Genomic DNA, 20,839 nt, shown 5'->3' on the forward strand with positions numbered 1-20,839 from the left:
TTTGACTTAAATTTTTTCAGCTTTAGGATGGTGTGAAAGCGACAGGCATTTGGTAGAAATCATACTTTGAGCACCCATACCACCATTCTGTTTTTCACTTTCAGCATAGTATTCAATAAATTATGTAAAATATTCAACACTTTATTATAAAATACATGATTTTGCCCAATTGTAGGCTAATGTAAGTGTTTTGAGTATGTTCAAGGCAGTCTAAGCTAAGCTATAATGTTCAGTAGGTTAGGTGTATTAAATGCATCTTTGACTTATAATATTTTTAATTTTGGATGGGCTTAGTGGGAATAACCCCTTTGGAAGTTGAAGAGAGACACAGATTTATTATAAGGAACTGGTCCACACAATTATCGAAGTTGAGAAATCCCAAGATCTGTATTTACCAAGCTGGAGACCCAGGAGAGCCAATGGAATAAGTTTCAGTTCAAGTCCAATTCCTAAGGCAGGAGAAGACAGAAGTCCCAGCTCGAAAACAGGCAGAGAGAGAGAGCAAATTCTCCCCTACTCCACCTTTTTGTTCTATTCAGGATTTAATTGGATTGGATGATGCCCACCTACACTGGAGAGGGCAATCCACTGTTCCCAGCCTACCAAAACACAAGGTTATTTTGCATTTTAATATAAAAAGAGACCTAAATGCATTATGTTACTCTTAGTTTTAATTTTATTAAATCTAGTGAAGGGCTGCTAAGTCAAGGGGCCTCTGAAAAGACATATCAATACCATATTTTCCCTTGGACTGGCTGGCTGGTGCCCCTCTGCTCTCCCACCATTATTCCCCTGAATTGTAACATAATGGCCTCTTCACATGTGTGTCTCCACCATTAGGCTGTGGGTTCCTGAAGCCAGGAGCCTGCTTTATATTCTTTACCCACTATTGCCAGCCCTCAATTAACTTTTTTTTAACAATTGGATTTGATATTTGACCTATGATACTGGCGGTTGGCTTCCCAACCGCCAACCAAATCTCTGGCAGAACAGGTTTATGGCATTGTATAAGCTTGCTTTAACAAATTAATATAAAATATTAACAGAAATAATTGATGTTTTTATGATAGAGAAAGCGTTAGGATGAAATGAGACTATAAAATAAAATTGTGGCAAATTACTAATAAAGGGCTCAAGTTAAGAAACAATCTTTCTAGAATTTGCTTGATTTTGGTGAATTGTGGCAGCAGCGGCTGATTTACAACGGGCTGCTTCTGACCAAATATAGCTCAGCTTGTGATAAAGAAATATAACTGCACATTAGGTACAAAACAGAGTTTATTAGTTTTGCACCAAATGTCACTGAGGCAGTCAGAAAAATGTTTAAAACTCTTACATGGAGGATTCTTTTTTCTCCTGTAAAGTTTAATCACACCAAATATGCAATAAGCAAAATGCAGTTATTTCCTCAATAATTAAATTTACTAAAATTCACAAGTTCATTACATTACTATTAAAATAGCAGTCACCCAGTTGTAAATTAGAAATACCTGTCATTCTTTGGAACTTCAGAAGGTGGCTTTTATTAGTTCATACATTTAAGCATATACTAGCTATCATTTATGCTAAACTGTTTCAGATTTGTTAATTTTGCAACAAATCATTTGTTAGAAAAACAGAAAACTGAAGTAAAATGTGACCTTTAACTGAAGTCCACCTTTGTACCTGATGCAGAATGTTTTTAGTCAAATGCCAGCTATATTCCTATAAATAAAAGCTAGTTACCAACTCCAAAGTCATAGATAACCTTGAACTTTCGGAGACAAAAGTATGTTTATTTTAATCCATTTCAGCTTTGATATGAATGATTTCAGGACATAATGGCACAAAAACTCAATATTCCCAAAGACTGATTATATTTAACTCTAAAGACCTAATGATAATACAACATAAACATGTGAGGCGTACAATGTCTTTGAAATACATTATCTGCAGGGTGGATAAAGAGAAAAGAAATAGGATTTCTTTTTTGAAATGAGATTTTTAAAATGTAAATCTGGTTTTTAAATGTTTGGTTCAATCATTCCCTTATCTTTCTCTCAAATCCCATATGAAGTTAGTTTTCATAAACTCAGATTTGGAAGCTCTTGAGTTTAATTCTCTACTTGGCACCAGAGACCCGTTTGTGCTGCTCTAAGCTCATGCAGCTTCTCAAAGCAGCACTCCCTCTGCTTGAAGGGCTGATTGTTGGAAGCATCTTCTTTATATTGTTAGAGGCTTAAACTGTGTCCCTGTTGTATCCTTCAATCACTAGCCTTTGTCCTGCCGTATTTCTGTAATATAGAAAATCCCCCTCCCAGCCCTAGCAATGACCCAAACCTGCAAGTGTGGCTCATATTATACATTTTCCAGACCTCTCCACCTTCCAGATGCCATATTCTGGGTTGACCCACATTTGTCAATACCAGTCTTAAAATGTAAATCTCAAATTCAGTTCTACAATATTTACTGAATACTGTGTGCCAGGTAAGTGCTAGGAATGAGGCATTACAAATAGATAATTTTTTTTTGAAACAGAGTCTTGCTCTGTTGCCCAGGCTGGAGTGCAGTGGTGCAATCTCAGCTTACTGCAACCTCTGCTTCCTAGGTTCAAGCAATTCTCCTGCCTCAGCCTCCCAAGTAGCTGGGACTACAGGCGCCCGCCACCACGCCCGGCTAATTTTTGTATTTTTAGTAAAGACGGGGTTTCACCATATTGGCCAGGCTGGTCTCAAACTCTTAACCTTGTGATCCGCCTGCCTCAGCCTCCCAAAGTGCTGGTATTGCAGGTGAAAACCACTGCGCCCAGCCACAAATAGATAATTTATAAACGTATAAAATAATTTCCCTGTCCTCCAAGAGTTTCCAGTTGGAAAACAAGCATTTCCAAACCCTCTCTCCATGCTTCTCTTTCAGCCCCACCACAGTCTCCCACTAAGGGGTAAGTTGCTCCTATGGTTGGTCAGATCTCAGGACAGTTAATGGCCACATTTCACTTGAGGACTGAGTGACTGGGCCTTAAAAGATCACCACCTTGCCGGGCATGTTGGCTCACAGCTGTAATCCCAGCACTTTGGGAGGCCGAGGTGGGTGGATCATGAGGTCAGGAGATGAGGACCATCCTGACCAACATGGTGAAACCCCGTCTCTACTAAAAATACAAAACTTAGCTGGCCACGGCAGCGCTTGCCTATAATCCCAGCTACTTGGGAGGCTGAGGCAGGAGAATCACTTGAACCTGGCAGGTGGAGATTGCAATGAGCTGAGATTGAGCTCCAGCCTGGCGACAGAACTAGACTCCGTCTCAAAAAAAAAATCATCACCACCCTTTGTGGTGCCTTCTCCCGCTTTCAATAGAACAAAGGCTAAAGCCACATAATCTCAATAGAAAGAGAAAAAGAATTTGACAAAAACTCAGCAATCTTTCATGATAAAAGCAATCAACAAACTAGGAATCGAAGGAAACTTCCTTACCATGATAAAGGGCATCTGAAAATCTGCAGCTAACATTATACATTTTTTTTTGGTGATATCCCCTTTATCATTTTTTATGGCGTCTATTTGATTCTTCTCTCTCTTTTTTTTATTATACTTTAAATTCTAGGGTACATGTGCACAATGTGCAGGTTTGTTACATATGTATACATGTGTCATGCTGGTGTGTTGCATCCATTGACTCATCATTTACATTAGATATTTCTCCTAATGCTATCCCTCCCCACTTCTCCCACCCCATGACAGGCCCCAGTGTGTGATGTTCCCCTTCCTGTGTCCATGTGTTCTCATTGTTCAATTCCCACCTATGAGTGAGAACATGTGGTGTTTGGTTTTTTGTCCTTGTGATAGTTTGCTGAGAATGATGGTTTGCAGCTTCATCCATGTCCCTAAAAAGGACAGGAACTCCTCCTTTTTTATGGCTGCACAGTATTCCAAGGTGTATATGTGCCACATTTTCTTAATCCAGTCTATCATTGATGGACATTTGGGTTGGTTCCAAGTCTTTGCTATTGTGAATAGTGCCACAATAAACATATGTGTGCATGTGTCTTTATAGCAGCATGATTTATAATCCTTTGGGTATATACCCAGTAATGGGATTGCTGGGTCAAATGGTATTTCTAGTTCTAGATCCTTGAGGAATCACCGCACTGTCTTCCACAATGGTTGAACTAGTTTACAGTCCCACCAACAGTGTAAAAGTGTTCCTATTTCTCCACATTCTCTCCAGCACCTGTTGTTTCCTTTTTAATGATCGCCATTCTAACTGGTCTGAGATGGTATCTCATTGTGGTTTTGATTTGCATTTCTCTGATGGCCAGTGATGATGAACATTTATTCTTTTGTCTGTTGGCTGCATAAATGTCTTATTTTGAGAAGTGTCTGGTCATATCCTTCAGCCACTTTTTGATGGGCTTTTTTTTCTTGTAAATTTGTTTGAGTTCATTGTAGATTCTGGATATTAGCCCTTTGTCAGATGAGTAGATTGCAAAAATTTTCTCCCATTCTGTAGGTGCCTGTTTACTCTGATGGCAGTTTCTTTTGCTGTGCGGAAGCTCTTTAGTTTAATTATATCCCATTTGTCAATTTGGGCTTTTGTTGCCATTGCTTTTGGTGTTTTAGACATGAAGTCCTTGCCAATGCCCATGTCCTGAATGATATTGCCTAAGTTTTCTCCTAGGGTTTTTATGATTTTAGGTCTAACATTTACGTATTTAATCCATCTTGAATTAATTTTTGTATAAGGTATAAGGAAGGGATCCAGTTTCAGCTTTCTACATATGGCTAGCCAGTTTTCCCAGCACCATTTATTAAATAGGGAATCCTTTCCCCATTTCTTGTTTTTGTCAGGTTTGTCAAAGATCAGATGGTTGTAGATGTGTGGTGTTATTTCTGAGGGCTCTGCTCTGTTCCATTGGTCTATATCTCTGTTTTGTTACCAGTACCATGCTGTTTTGGTTACTGTAGCCTTGTAGTATAGTTTGAAGTCAGGTAGCGTGATGCCTCCAGCTTTGTTCTTTTGGCTTAGGATTGACTTGGAAATGCGGGCTGTTTTTTGGTTCCATGTGAACTTTAAAATAGTTTTTTGCAATTCTGTGAAGAAAGTCATTGGTAGCTTGATGGGGATGGCATTGAATCTATAAATTACCTTGGGCAGTATGGCCATTTTCACGATATTGATTCTTCCTATCCATGAGCGTGGAATATTCTTCCATTTGTTTGTATCCTCTTTTATTTCATTGAGCAGTGGTTTGTAGTTCTCCTTGAAGAGGTCCTTCACATCCCTTGTAAGTTGGATTCCTAGGTATGTTATTCTCTTTGAAGTAATTTTGAATGGGAGCTCACTCATGATTTGGCTCTCTGTTTGTCTGTTATTGGTGTATAGAAATGCTTGTGATTTTTGAACATTGATTTTGTATCCTGAGACTTTGCTGAAGTTGGTTATCAGCTTAAGGAGATTTTGGGCTGAGACAATGGGGTTTTCTAGATATATAATCATGTCATCTGCAAACAGGGACAATTTGACTTCCTGTTTTCCTAACTGAATACCCTTTCTTTCTTTCTTCTGCCTGATTGCCCTGGCCAGAGTTTCCAACACTATGTTGAATAGGAGTGGTGAGATAGGGCATCCCTGTCTTGTGCCAGTTTTCAAAGGGAACGCTTTCAGTTTTTGCCCTTTCAGTATGACATTGGCTGTGGGTTTGTCATAAATAGCTCTTATTATTTTGAGATACATCCCATCAATACCTAACTTATTAAAGTTTTTAGCATGAAGGGCTGTTGAATTTTGTCAAAGGCCTTTTCTGAATCTATTGAGATAATCATGTGGTTTTTGTCTTTGGTTCTGTTTATATGCTGGATTACATTTATTGATTTGCGTATGTTGTACCAGCCTTGCATCCCAGGGATGAAGCCCACTTGATCATGGTGGATAAACTTTTTGATGTGCTGCTGGATTTGGTTTGCCAGTATTTTATTGAGGATTTTTGCATCGATGTTCATGAGGGATATTGGTCTAAAATTCTCTTTTTTTTGTTGTGTCTCTGCCAGACTTTAGTATTAGGATAATGCTGGCCTCATAAAATGAGTTAGGGAGGATTCCCTCTTTTTCTATTCATTGAAATAGTTTCAGAAGGAATGGTACCAGCTCTTCCTTGTACCACTGGTAGAATTCGGCTGTGAATCCATCTGTTCCTGGACTTTTTTTGGTTGGCAAGCTATTAATTATTGCCTCAATTTCAGAGCATCTTACTGATCTATTAAGACATTCAACTTCTTCCTGGTTTAGTCTTGGGAGGGTGCATGTGTTGAGGAATTTATCCATTTCTTCTAGATTTTCTAGTTTATTTGCATAGAGGTGTTTATAGTATTCTCTGATGGTAGTTTGTATTTATGTGGGATCGGCGGTGATATCCCCTTTATCATTTTTTATTGCATCTATTTGATTCTTCTCTCTTTTCTTTATTAGGTCTATCAATTTTGTTGGTCTTTTCAAAAAACCAGCTCCTAGATTCATTGATTTTTTGAAGGGTTTTTTGTGTCTCTATCTCCTTCACTTCTGCTGTGATCTGAGTTATTTCTTGCTTTCTGCTAGCTTTTGAATGTGTTTGTTCTTGCTTCTCTATTTCTTTTAATTGTGATGTTAGGGTGTCAATTTTGGATCCTTCCTGCTTTCTCTTGTGGGCATTTAGTGCTATAAATTTCCCTCTACACACTGCTTTGAATGTGTCCCAGAGATTCTGGTATGCTGTGTCTTTGTTCTCATTGGTTTCAAAGAACATCTTTATTTCTGCCTTCATTTCGTTATGTACCCACTAGTCATTCAGGAGCAGGCTGTTCAGTTTCCATGTAGTTGAGTGGTTTTGAGTGTTTCTTAATGCTGAGTTCTAGTTTGATTGCATGGTGGTCTGAGAGACAGTTTGTTATAATTTCTGTTCTTTTACATTTGCTGAGAAGTGCTTTACTTCCAACTATGTGGTCAATTTTGGAATAGGTGTGGTGTGGTGCTGAGAAGAATGTATATTCTGTTGATTTGGGGTGGACAGTTCTGTAGATGTCTATTAGGTCCACTTGGTGCAGAGCTGAGTTCAATTCCTGGATATACTTGTTAAGTTTCTGTCTTGTTGATCTGTCTAATGTTGACAGTGGGGTGTTAAAGTCTCCCATTATTATTGTGTGGGAGTCTAAGTCTCTTTGTAGGTCTCTAAGGACTGCCTTTATGAATCTGGGTGCTCCTGTATTGGGTGCATATATATTTAGGATAGTTAGCTCTTCTTGTTGAATTGATCCCTTTACCATTATGCAGTGTCCTTCTTTGTCTCCTTTGATATTTGTTGGTTTAAAGTCTGTTTTATCAGAGACTAGGATTGCAAACCCTGCCTTTTTTGTTTTCCATTTGCTTGGTGGATCTTCCTCCATCCCTTTATTTTGAGCCTATATGTGTCTCTGCATGTGAGATGGGTTTCCTGAATACAGTACACTGATGGGTCTTGGCTCTTTATCCAATTTGCCAGTCTGTGTCTTTTAATAGGGGCATTTAGCCCATTTACATTTAAGGTTAATATTGTTATGTGTGAATTTGGTCCTGTCACTATGATGTTAGCTGGTTATTTTGCTCATTAGTTGATGCAGTTTCTTCCTAGCCTCGATGGTCTTTACAATTTGGCATGTTTTTGCAGTGGCTGGTACCAGATATTCCTTTCCATGTTTAGTGCTTCCTTCAGGAGCTCTTTTAGGGCAGGCCTGGTGGTGACAAAATCTCTCAGCATTTGCTTGTCTGTAAAGTATTTTATTTCTCCTTCACTTATGAAGCTTAGTTTGGCTGGATGTGAAATTCTGGCTTGAAAATTCTTTTCTTTAAGATGTTGAATATTGGCCCCCACTCTCTTCTGGCTTGTAGAGTTTCTGCCGAGAGATCAGCTGTTAGTCTGATGGGCTTCTCTTTATGGGTAATCCAACCTTTCTCTCTGGCTGCCCTAAACATTTTTTCCTTCATTTCAACTTTGGTGAATCTGACAATTATGTGTCTTGGAGTTGCTCTTCTCAAGGGGTATCTTTGTGGCATTCTCTGTATTTCCTGAATTTGAATGTTGGCCTGCCTTTCTAGGTTGGGGAAGTTCTCCTGGATAATATCCTGCAGAGTGTTTTCCAACTTGGTTTCATTCTCCCCATCACTTTCAGGTACCCAATCAGACGTAGATTTGGTCTTTTCACATAGTCCCATATTTCTTGGAGGCTTTGTTCATTTCTTTTTATTCTTTTTTCTCTAAACTTCTCTTCTCGTTTCATTTCATTCATTTGATCTTCTGTCACTGATACCCTTTCTTCCAGTTGATCAAATCAGCTACTGAAGCTTGTGCATTACTCATGTAGTTCTGGTGCCATGGTTTTCAGCTCCATCAGGTCCTTTAAGGACTTCTCTGCATTGGTTATTCTAGTTAGCCATTCGTCTAATCTTTTTTCAAGGTTTTTAACTTCTTTGCCATGGTTTCGAACTTCCTCCTTTAGCTTGGAGAAGTTTGATCTTCTGAAGCCTTCTTCTCTCAACTTGTCAAAGTCATTCTCTGTCCAGTTGTGTTCCATTGCTAGTGAGTAGCTGCATTCCTTTGGAGGAGGAGAGGCACTCTGATTTTTAGAATTTTCAGTTTTTTTGTTGTTTTTTCCCCATCTTTGTGGTTTTATCTATTTTTGGTCTTTGATGATGGTGACGTACAGATGGGTTTTTGGTGTGGATGTCCTTTATGTTTGTTAGTTTTCTTTCTAACAGACAGGACCCTCAGGTGCGGGTCTGTTAGAGTTTGCTGGAGGTCCACTCCAGACCGTGTTTGCCTGGGTATCAGCAGCGGAGGCTGCAGTACAGCGGATGTTGGTGAACAGCAAATGTTGCTGTCTGATCATTCCTCTGGTGGTTTTGTCTCAGAGGAGTACCCAGCCGTGTGAGGTGTCAGTCTGCCCCTACTGGATGGTGCCTCCCAGTTAGGCTACCCGGGAGTCAGGGACCCACTTGAGGAGGCAGTCTGTCCGTTCTCAGATCTCAAGCTCTGTACTGGGAGAATCACTACTCTCTTCAAAGCTGTCAGACAGGGACATTTAAGTCTGCAGAGGTTTCTGCTGCCTTCTGTTCAGCTATGCCCTGCCCCCAGAGGTGGAGTCTACAGAGGCAGGCAGGCCTCCTTGAGCTGTGGTGGGCTCCACCCAGTTTAAGCTTCCTGGCCACTTTGTTTACCTACTCAAGCCTCAGCAATGCCGGGCACCCCTCCCTCAGCTTTGCTGCCGCCTTGCAGTTTGATCTCAGACTGCTGTGCTAGCAATGAGCAAGGCTCTGTGGGCGTGGGACCCTCTGAGCCAGACTCAGGACATAATCTCCTGGTGTGCCATTTGCTAAGACCATTGGAAAAACGCAGTATTATGGTGGGAATGACCCAATTTTCCAGGTGCCATCTGTCACAGCTTCCCTTGGCTAGGAAAGGGAATTGCCTGACCCCTTGCACTTCCCGGGTGAGGCGATGTCCCACCCTGATTCGGCTCACACTCAGTGGGCTGCACCCACTGCCCTGCAGACACTGTCTGACAAGCCCCAGTGAGACGAACCCAGTACCTCAATTGGAAATGCAGAAATCACCCATCTTCTGCGTCGCTCACACTGGGAGCTGTAGACTGGAGCTGTTCCTATTTGGCCATCTTGGACATTATACATTCTTTTTTGAGGCAGAGTCTCATTCTGTCTCCCTGGCTGGAGTGCAGTGGTGCCATCTTGGCTCACTGTAAGCTCCAACTCCCGGGTTCAAGTGATTCTTGTGCCTCAGCCTCTAGAGTAGCTGGGATTACAGGTGTGAGCCACCACAACCAGCTTCTAAGAGAGTCCCATGATGTCCCCATGTGGTGGTGTCCATGATTAGGTTTCATTAGGTGGTAAAGGTGAAATAATTTTTAAGATATAGTTAAGATCTCTAATCAATTGACTTTAAATTAACTGAAAGAGTGATTTACCTGGCCAGGTGTGACCTAATCAGGTGAGATCTTTAAAAGAGACTTTCTCTTCTGCTGGTCCCAACGAAGCAAACAGTTGCCTTATAAACTGCTGGAGGGGAGCAGCAGCCCGCAGGAGCTGAGGACCTCAGTCCTACTGCTGCAAGAAGCTGAAGTTCTCCAAACCTGAGTTAGCTTGAAGTGCATTCTTTCCAAGTTGCATCCTTCAGATGGGAATGCAGCCCACTGACACCTTGACTGCAGCTTTGTGAAACCATGAGTAAAGGACCTAGCTATGCCCACCTGGACTCCTAACCCATGAAAGCTGTGAGATAAGTGTGTGTGGGTTTAAGATGTTGATTTTGTGATAGTTTGTTATGCAGTATTAAAAAACATATACACTCAAAAGCACAGAGAATAGTACAATGCCATGCTTCTCAAACTGTGCTCCATGAACCCATGCTGTCCACAGTCTGTTCCTGATCCCTGAGGAAATCAGTACAGAAACTAGAGCAAGCACTGAGTAACTTCAACAGCAGTCGGACACTGCCATGACACCAAAGTGTGTGACCACTAGACTCATCTCCAGGGCAGGATCAGTTTGCATTTGTGAAACTCACATGACAAATTGTGCATGGTATAATCTGTGTACTAGATACATGTTACAACATGTATGGTTTCAGTTTTAGTGTGATGACTGAAATCCAAAGTTACAAAAATCTGAGAAATGTAAGTATTTACTAATTTTCTAACTTCATATTTTCAATTTTTATTCAAGCTTGTTTGGTTTTGGTTTAGCAAATTATTAAGTTAGAGAAATAAAAGTCTAATTATTTATTTTTCAACCTGTGTTATTTTAATCCCATGTTTCAATAACATAGCTCGATGTACTCAAGAACTGCCCAGTGATACAGAAAACCAACCCTTAGAACAGAAAAAACTGGTGAATTTTTCACTGTAGTTCAAAGAATGTGTGGGTTTGCTAATGTTGCCATTCTAGTATGCGTGCAATTTGAACATGATGCCGATATGAAGAATTTAGCTCCATTACCAGTCAACACAACTAGCTCTGAACTACATAAAACTATGAAAGAGGCTGGGCGTGATGGCTCACATCTGTAATCCCAACACTTTGGGAGGCTGACGCAGGAAGATCCCTTGAGCCTAGAAGTTTGAGACTAGCCTGAACAACATAGTGGGATGCTGTCTCTTCAAAAACTAAAAAAATTAACAGGGTGGTGGTGCACACCTGTGGTCCTAGCTACTTGGGAGGCTGAAGTGGAAGGCTCATTTGAACCTGGGAGGCCAAGGCAGCAGTGAACCGTGATTGCGTCACTGTACTCCAGCCTGGGCAACAGAGTGAAGACCACCCTATCTCAAACAACAACAACAACAAAATCCTATGAAAGAATACATTGTCCACAAATGTGGCTTTGAGTTTAAAGTGTGTGGAGAGTGTATTCTTGTGTTCTGACAGCTGCAATGACAGGAGAATATTCTGGAGCAGAGACAGCAGTCATCCAGATTAAGGAGTTTGTGGCAGAATGTAAGTCAAATGCATGGTTTCATTCAGTGAGAAAGTCTTGCTACCAAAAACACTAAAAAAAATCCTAAAAGACCCCCAGTGAACTGAATAGTATACCCAGTAATGAATTAAGAATTTGTGAATTACATGAAGAGAAATGCACTAAAGATTTTCCTTCTTTTATGTGATAATATGTGAGTGGAACATAATAATCTCTTACTGCATGCTGAGATACAATCGTTTTGGCAGAAGAAGTCTGTCAGGAACAAAATGCAGAACAAAGTCATCATGCTTCTGCAAGATAAGGAATCCGTTTGACCCAGTGTTTAAAGAGTAAACTGGACATCCAGACTTACTGATTTTTCTGATATCTCAGGTCTCTTAAATGTACTTTTTAATTAATTAATTTTTAAATTGACACAATTGTAATTGCACATATTATGAGGGACAATTTGATGTTTTGATACGTATGTGTTGTATAATGATCAAATTTGTGTATTTAGCATGTTTACTACCTCATGTACTTGCTTCTTTATGGTAAGAACATTCAAAAACCTCTCTTGTAGCTATTTTGTGATATACAATACCTTACTGTTCACCATGGTCACCCTACTGTGCCATAGATGCTAGGACTTATCTTGTCTATTGTACCTTTGTACCCATTGACCAACCTTTCCACATTCTTTTCTGTCTCCCCCCCGCCCCACTCTCTGGTAACCACTGTTTTACTCTCTGCTTCTACTTTATTTTAGATTCTAGATATCAGTGAGATCATATGGTATTTGTTAGGTATTTTTAATGATCTTTAAATTTCCATGTAAGGAAGGAATGCAAGAAAACATCAAAAGGCAAAACCAAAAATTAGAATTTCTAAGATTTTTATGACATGTTTTGTCTCATCAACAATAATCAGAAATGTAGTGGATGGCCTATTACTGTATACCTGTATACTTGTGAAATTTGAATTTTATTTATATCAGATACAATGCTCACATAAGAAAACTCTGGTTCTGGAATCTATTTCTTTCATCAATAGATGTGGATAAATTTTTTTAATGTACTTTAAGTTTTAGGGTACATGTGCACAATGTGCAGGTTTGTTACATATGTGCCATGCTGGTGTGCTGCACCCATTAACTCGTCATTTAGCATTAGGTGTATCTCCTAATGCTATCTCTAACCCCTCCCCCCACCCCACAACAGTCCCCAGAGTGTGATGTTCCCCTTCCTGTGTCCATGTGTTCTCATTGTTCAATTCCCACCTGTGAGTGAGAACATGCGGTCTTTGGTTTTTTGTCCTTGCAATAGTTTACTAAGAATGATGATTTCCAGTTTCATCCATGTCCCTACAAAGGACATGAACTCATCATTTTTTATGGCTGCATAGTATTCCATGGTGTATATGTGGCACATTTTCTCAATCCAGTCTATCGTTGTTGGACATTTAGGTTGGTTCCAAGTCTTTGCTATTGTGAATAGTGCCGCAATAAATATATGTGTGCATGTGTCTTTATAGAAGCGTGATTTATAATCCTTTCGGTATATACCCAGTAATTGGATGGCTGGGTCAAATGATATTTCTAGTTTTAGATCCCTGAGGAATCACCACACTGACTTCCACAATGGTTGAACTAGTTTACAGTCCCACCAACAGTGTAAAAGTGTTCCTATTTCTCCACATCCTCTCCAGCACCTGTTGTTTCCTGACTTTTTAATGATGGCCATTCTAACTGGTGTGAGATGGTATCTCATTGTGGTTTTGATTTGCATTTCTCTGATGGCCAGTGATGATGACCATTTTTGCATGTGTTTTTTGGCTGCATAAAGGTCTTCTTTTGAGAAGTGTCTGTTCATGTCCTTTGCTCACTTCTTGTTGGGGTTGTTTGTTTACTTCTTGTAAATTTGTTTGAGTTCATTGTAGATTCTGGATATTAGCCCTTTGTCAGATGAGTAGGTTGTGAAAATTTTCTCCCATTTTGTAGGTTGCCTGTTCACTCTGATGGTAGTTTCTTTTGCTGTGCAGAGGCTCTTTAGTTTAATTAGATCCCATTCATCAATTTTGGCTTTTGTTGCCATTGCTTTTGGTGTTTTAGACATGAAGTCCTTGCCCATGCATATGTCCTGAATGGTAATGCCTAGGTTTTCTTTTTTTTTTTTTTCTTTTCAATCCAGATAACTGTATTCGTATAAATTCTTTTTTTAATTAATTTTTCTTTGCACACAAAACAATAAACATTTTCTAAAGATACATACAAACAAAAAGATGCATATCAAACATTAGGAAGGTTGCACATGGGAAGACGGGGAATAGAAATGGGGGGTGGGAATTAAATAAAATAAATGAGAGAGGGAGTTTGTATGGATCAATGATAATAACTCAATCCTCTATTTGACAAAGAAGAAGGAGAAGGAAGAGGAAGAAAAAGAAAGTGGGATAAAGGATCAGAATGGGAGGAAAATAGAAAAAATTAGAGTATGACTCCAGGGTAGACCTGTTTTGTTGTCACTGGGTTGGTTGGTTGGTTTGTCTGTTGTATTTTTCATATGTTTCACCATGTTGGCCAGGCTGGTGTCGAACTCCTAGCGTCGTGATCAACCCACCTCGGCCTCCCAGAGTGCTGGGACCACAGGCGTGAGCCACCGCGTCCAGCCCCCACATTGCGTCTGGCCCCCATGGTAGACTTCCCAGATGGGGGAGCTGGGCAGAGGCACGCCCCACATCCCAGATGGGACTGCCGGGCAGAGGTGCTCCTCACTTCCTAGACGGGATGGCCGGGCAGAGGCGCTCCTCACTTCCCAGATGATGGGCAGCCGGGCAGAGGCGCTCCCCACTTCCCAGACGGGGTGGCCAGGCAGAGGCACCCCTCACTTCTTCCCAGATGGGGCAGCCAGGCAGAGGCGCCCCTCACTTCTACCCAGACGGGACGGCCGGGCAGAGGCGCCCCTCACTTCTTCCCAGACGGGGAGGCTGGGCAGAGACGCTCCTCAACTCTCAGATGGGGCAGCCAGGCAGAGGCGCTCATCACTTCTTCCCAGATGGGGAAGAGGAGAGGCACTCCTCACTTCCCAGATGGGGCAGCCAGGCAGAGGCGCTCCTCACTTCCCAGACAGGGCGGCCGGGCAGAGGCGCTCCTCATCCCAGAGGGGGCGGCTGGGCTGAGGCGCTCCTCACATCCCAGATGATGGGTGGCTGGGCAGAGGCGCTCCTCACTTCCCAGGTGATGGGCAGCCGGGCAGAGGCACTCCTCACTTCCCAGACGGGGCGGCCGGGCAGAGACTCTCCTCACCTCTTCCCAGACGGGGTGGCCGGGCAGAGGTGCTCCTCACCTCCCAGACGGGACAGCCAGCCAGAGGCGCTCCTCACCTCCCAGATGGGGCGGCGGCCGGGCAGAGGCGCTCCCCACATCCCAGACGATGGGAGGCCGGGCAGTGGCGCTCCTCACATCCCAGACGATGGGCAGCCGTGCAGAGGTGCTCCTCACTTCCCAGACGATGGGCGGCAGGGCAGAGGCACTCCTCACTTCCCAGATGGGGCAGCCGGACAGAGATGCTCCTCACCTCTTCCCAGACGGGGTGGCCAGGCAGAGTCCCTCCTCACCTCCCAGACTGGGCGGCGGCCGGGCAGAGACGCTCCTCACATCCCAGACGATGGGGGGCCAGGCAGTGAGGCTCCCCACCTCCCTGACAGGGCAGCAGCCAGGCAGAGGCTGCAATCCCAGCACCCTGGGAGGCCAAGGCAGGTGGCTGGGAGGCGGAGGCTGCAGCAAGCCAAGACCACACCACCGCACTCCAGCCCAGGCAACACTGAGCACCGAGTGAGCGAGACCCCATCTGCAGTCCCAGCACCTTGGGAGGCTGAGGCGGGCAGACCACTGAAGGTCAGGAGCTGGAAACCAGCCTGGCCAACATGGCAAAACCGCGCCTCCAGCCAAAGGAGAAAAACCAGGGAGGGGTGGTGGCGCTCGGCCGCAATCCCAGGCAGGCTGCAGGCCGAGGGAGGAGAATCACGGGAGCCGGAGGCAGGGAGTCTGCAGCGAGCCGAGTAGCACTACAGCCTGGGCAACAGAGGGAAGAAAAGAAAGAAAAAGAAAGAGAGACAGGAAGGAGGGAGGGAGGGAGGGAGGGAGGAAGGGTGGGAGGAAGGAAGGAAGGAGTAATGCCTAGGTTTTCTTCTAGAGTTTTTATGGCTTTAGGTCTAACATGTAAGTCTTTAATCCATCTTGAATTAATTTTTGTATAAGGTGTAAGGAAGGGATCCAGTTGCAGCTTTCTACATATGGCTAGCCAGTTTTCCCAGCACAATTTATTAAATAGGGAATCCTTATCCCATTGCTTGTTTTTGTCAGGTTTGTCAAAGATCAGATAGTTGTAGATATGCGGCATTATTTCTGAGGGCTCTGTTCTGTTCCATTAATCTATGTCTCTGTTTTGTTACCAGTACCATGCTGTTTTGGTTACTGTAGCCTTGTAGTATAGTTTGAAGTCAGGTAGCATGATGCCTCCAGCTTTGTTCTTTTGGCTTAGGATTGACTTGGCAATGCGGGCTCTTTTTTGGTTCCATATGAAGTTTAAAGTAGTTTTTTCCAATTCTGTGAAGAAAGTCATTGGTAGCTTGATGGGGATGGCATTGAATCTATAAATTACCTTGGGCAGTATGGCCATTTTCACGATATTGATTCTTCCAACCCATGAGCATGGAATGTTCTTCCATTTGTTTGTATCCTCTTTTATTTCATTGAGCAGTGGTTTGTAGTTCTCCTTGAAGAGGTCTTTCACATCCCTTGTAAGTTGGATTCCTAGGTATTTTATTCTCTTTGAAGCAATTGTGAATGGGAGTTCACTCATGATTTGGCGCTCTGTTTGTCTGTTATTGGTGTATAAGAATGCTTGTGATTTTTGTACATTGATTTTGCATCCTGAGACTTTGCTGAAATTGGTTATCAGTTTAAGGAGATTTTGGGCTGAGACAATGGGGTTTTCTAGATATACAATCATGTCATCTGCAAACAGGGACAATTTGACTTCCTCTTTTCCTAATCGAATACCCTTTACTTCCTTCTCCTGCCTAATTGCCCTGGTCAGAACTTCCAACACTATGTTGAATAGGAGTGGTAAGAGAGGGCATCCCTGTCTTGTGCCAGTTTTCAAAAGGAATGCTTCCAGTTTTTGCCCATTCAGTATGATATTGGCTGTGGGTTTGTCATAGATAGCTCTTATTATTTTGAGATACATCCCATCAATACCTAATTTATTGAGAGTTTTTAACATGAAGGGTTGTTGAATTTTGTCAAAGGCCTTTTCTGCATCTATTGAGATAATCATGTGGTTTTTGTCTTTGGTTCTGTTTATATGCTGGATTACATTTATTGATTTGCGTATGTTGAACCAGCCTTGCATCCCAGGGATGAAGCCCACTTGATCATGGTGTATAAGCTTTTTGATGTGCTGCTGGATTCGGTTTGCCAGTATTTTATTGAGGATTTTTGCATCAATGTTCGTCAAGGATATTGGTCTAAAATTCTCTTTTTTTGTTGTGTCTCTGCCCGGCTTTGGTATCAGGATAATGCTGGCCTCATAAAATGTGTTAGGGAGGATTCCCTCTTTTTCTATTGATTGGAATAGTTTCAGAAGGAATGGTAGAATTTCCTCCTTGTACCTCTGGTAGAATTCGGCTGTGAATCCATCTGGTCCTGGACTCTTTTTGGTTGGTAAGCTATTGATTATTGCCACAATTTCAGAGCCTGTTATTGGTCTATTCAGAGATTCAACTTCTTCCTGGTTTAGTATTGGGAGGGTGTATGTGTCGAGGAATTTATCCATTTCTTCTAGATTTTCTAGTTTATTTGTGTAGAGGTGTTTGTAGTATTCTCTGATGGTAGTTTGTATTTCCATGGGATCGGTGGTGATATCCCCTTTATCATTTTTTTATTGCATCTATTTGATTCTTCTCTCTTTTCTTCTTTATTAGTCTTGCTAGCAGTCTATCAATTTTGTTGATCATTTCAAAAAACCAGCTCCTGGATTCATTAATTTTTTGGAGGGTTTTTTGTGTCTCTATTTCCTTCAGTTCTGTTCTGATTTTAGTTATTTCTTGCCTTCTGCTAGCTTTTGAATGTGTTTGCTCTTGCTTTTCTAGTTCTTTTAATTGTGATGTTAGGGTGTCAATTTTGGATCTTTCCTGCTTTCTCTTGTGGGCATTTAGTGCTATAAATATCCCTCTACACACTGCTTTGAATGTGTTCCAGAGATTGTTGTGTCTTTGTTCTCATTGGTTTCAAAGAACATCTTTATTTCCACCTTCATTTCGTTATGGACCAACTAGTCATTCAGGAGCAGGTTGTTCAGTTTCCATATAGTTGAGTGGTTTTGAGTGAGTTTCTTAATCCTGAGTTCTAGTTTGATTGCACTGTGGTCTGAGAGACAGTTTGTTATAATTTCTGTTCTTTTACGTTTGCTGAGGAGTGCTTTACTTCCAACTATGTGGTCAATTTTGGAATAGGTGTGGTGTCATGCTGAAAAAAATGTATATTCTGTTGACTTGGGGTGGAGAGTTCTGTGGATGTCTATTAGGTCTGCTTGGTGCAGAGCTGAGTTCAATTCCTGGGTATCCTTGTTAACTTTCTGTCTCATTGATCTGTCTAATGTTGATAGTGGGGGTGTTAAAGTCTCCCATTATTATTGTGTGGGAGTCTAAGTCTCTTGGTAGGTCACTCAGGACTTCCTTTATGAATCTGGGTGCTCCTGTATTGGGTGCATATATATTTAGGATAGTTAGCTCTTCTTGTTGAATTGATCCCTTTACCATTATGTAATGGCCTTCTTTGTCTCTTTTGATCTTTGTTGGTTTAAAGTCTGTTTTATCAGAGACTAGGATTGCAACCCCTGCCTTTTTTTTGTTTTCCATTTGCTTGGTAGATCTTCCTCCATCCTTTTATTTTGAGCCTATGTGTGTCTCTGCACGTGAGATGGGTTTCCTGAATACAGTACACTGATGGGTCTTGACTCTTTATCCAATTTGCCAGTCTGTGTCTTTTAATTGGAGCATTTAGTCCATTTACATTTAAAGTTAATATTGTTATGTGTGAATTTAATCCTGTCATTATGCTGTTAGCTGGTTATTTTGCTCGTTAGTTGATGCAGTTTCTTCCTAGCCTCGATGGTCTTTACAATTTGGCATGATTTTGCAGTGGCTGGTACCAGATATTCCTTTCCATGTTTAGTGCTTCCTTCAGGAGCTCTTTTAGGGCAGGCCTGGTGGTGACAAAATCTCTCAGCACTTGCTTGTCTGTAAAGTATTTTATTTCTCCTTCATTTATGAAGCTTAGTTTGGCTGGATATGAAATTCTGGGTTGAAAATTCTTTTCTTTAAGAATGTTGAATATGGGCCCCCACTCTCTTCTGGCTTGTAGAGTTTCTGCCGAGAGATCAGCTGTTAGTCTGATGGGCTTCTCTTTGTGGGTAACCCGACCTTTCTCTCTGGCTGCTCTTAACATTTTTTCCTTCATTTCAAGTTTGGTGAATCTGACAATTATATGTCTTGGAGTTGCTCTTCTCGAGGTGTATCTTTGTGGCATTCTCTGTATTTCCTGTATCTGAATGTTGGCCTGCCTTGCTAGATTGGGGAAGTTCTCCTGTATAATATCCTGCAGAGTGTTTTCCCCATGGTTCCATTCTCCCCATCACTTTCAGGTACCCAATCAGATGTAGATTTGGTCTTTTCACATAGTCCCATATTTCTTGGAGGCTTTGTTCATTTCTTTTTATTCTTTTTTCTCTAAACTTCCCTTCTTGCTTCATTTCATTCATTTCATCTTCCATCGCTGATACCCTTTCTTCCAGTTGATCACATCAGCTCCTGAGGCTTCTGCATTCTTCACGTAGTTCTTGAGCCTTGGCTCTCAGCTCCATCAGCTCTTTTAAGCACTTCTCTGTATTCGTTATTCTAGTTATACATTCATCTAATTCTTTTTCAAAGTTTTTAACTTCTTTGCCTTTGGCTTGAATTTCCTCCTGTAGCTCGGAGTAGTTTGATCGTCTGAAGCCGCCTTCTCTCAACTCGTCAAAGTCATTCTCCGTCCAGCTTTGTTCCATTGCTGGTGAGGAACTGCGTTCCTTTGGAGGAGGAGAGGCACTTGCTTTTTAGAGTTTCCAGTTTTTCTGCTCTGTTTTTTCCCCATCTTTGTGGTTTTATCTATTTTTGGTCTTTGATGATGGTGACGTACAGATGGGTTTTTGGTGTGGATGTCCTTTCTGTTTGTTAGTTTTCCTTCTAACAGAGAGCACTCTCAGCTGCAGGTCTGTTGGAGTTTGCTAGAAGTCCAGTCCAGACCCTGTTTCCCTGGGTGTCAGCAGCAGTGGCTGCAGAACAGTGGATTTTTGTGGACCGTGAATGCTGCTGCCTGATCGTTCCTCTGGAGGTTTTGTCTCAGGAGTACCCGGCCATGTGAGGTGTCAGTCTGCCCCTACTGGGGGGTGCCTCCCAGTTAGGCTGCTCGGGGGTCAGGGACCAACTTGAGGAGGCAGTCTACCTGTTCTCAGATCTCAAGCTGCGTGCTGGGAGAACCACTACTCTCTTCAAAGCTGTCAGACAGGGACATTAAAGTCTGCAGAGATTACTCCTGTCTTTTTGTTTGTCTGTGCCCTGCCCCTAGAGGTGGAGCCTACAGAGGCAGGCAGCCCTCCTTGAACTGTGGTGGGCTCCACCCAGTTCAAGCTTCCTGGCTGCTTTGTTTACCTAATCAAGCCTGGGCAATGGCGGGTGCCCCTCTCCCAGCCTCACTGCCACCTTGCAGTTTAATCTCAGACTGCTGTGCTAGCAATCAGCGAGACTTTGTGGGCATAGGACCCTCCAAGCCAGATGCGAGATATAATCTCCTGGTGTGACGTTTTTTAAGCCCGTCGGAAAATCTTAGTATTAGGGTGGGAGTGACCCGATTTTCCAGGTGCCGTCTGTCACCCCTTTCTTTGTCTAGGAAAGGGAACTCCCTGACCCCTTGTGCTTCCAGAGTGAGGCAATGCCTCACCCTGCTTCAGCTCATGCATGGTGTGCTTCACTCAATGTCCTGCACCCACTGTCTGGCACTCCCTAGTGAGATGAACCCGGTACTTCAGATGGAAATGCAGAAATCACCCGTCTTCTGCATCACTCACGCTGGGAGCTGTAGACCGGAGCTGTTCCTATTCGGCCATCTTGGCTCCACCAGATGTGGATAATTTAAATGAAACTGTGACTTTACAGAATAAATTGAAACTGGCTACTGACCAAGGACTGAAGACAAATTTTGAAAATACAACATTATTTGCTTTATTTTTGGATAACAGTTTTAAATGAATATTCTGAGCTTGCTGAAATTGCTTTAAAATCTCTTC

This window comes from Symphalangus syndactylus, chromosome 1, assembly GCF_028878055.3.
Source record: "Symphalangus syndactylus isolate Jambi chromosome 1, NHGRI_mSymSyn1-v2.1_pri, whole genome shotgun sequence".
Lineage (NCBI taxonomy): Eukaryota > Metazoa > Chordata > Mammalia > Primates > Hylobatidae > Symphalangus > Symphalangus syndactylus.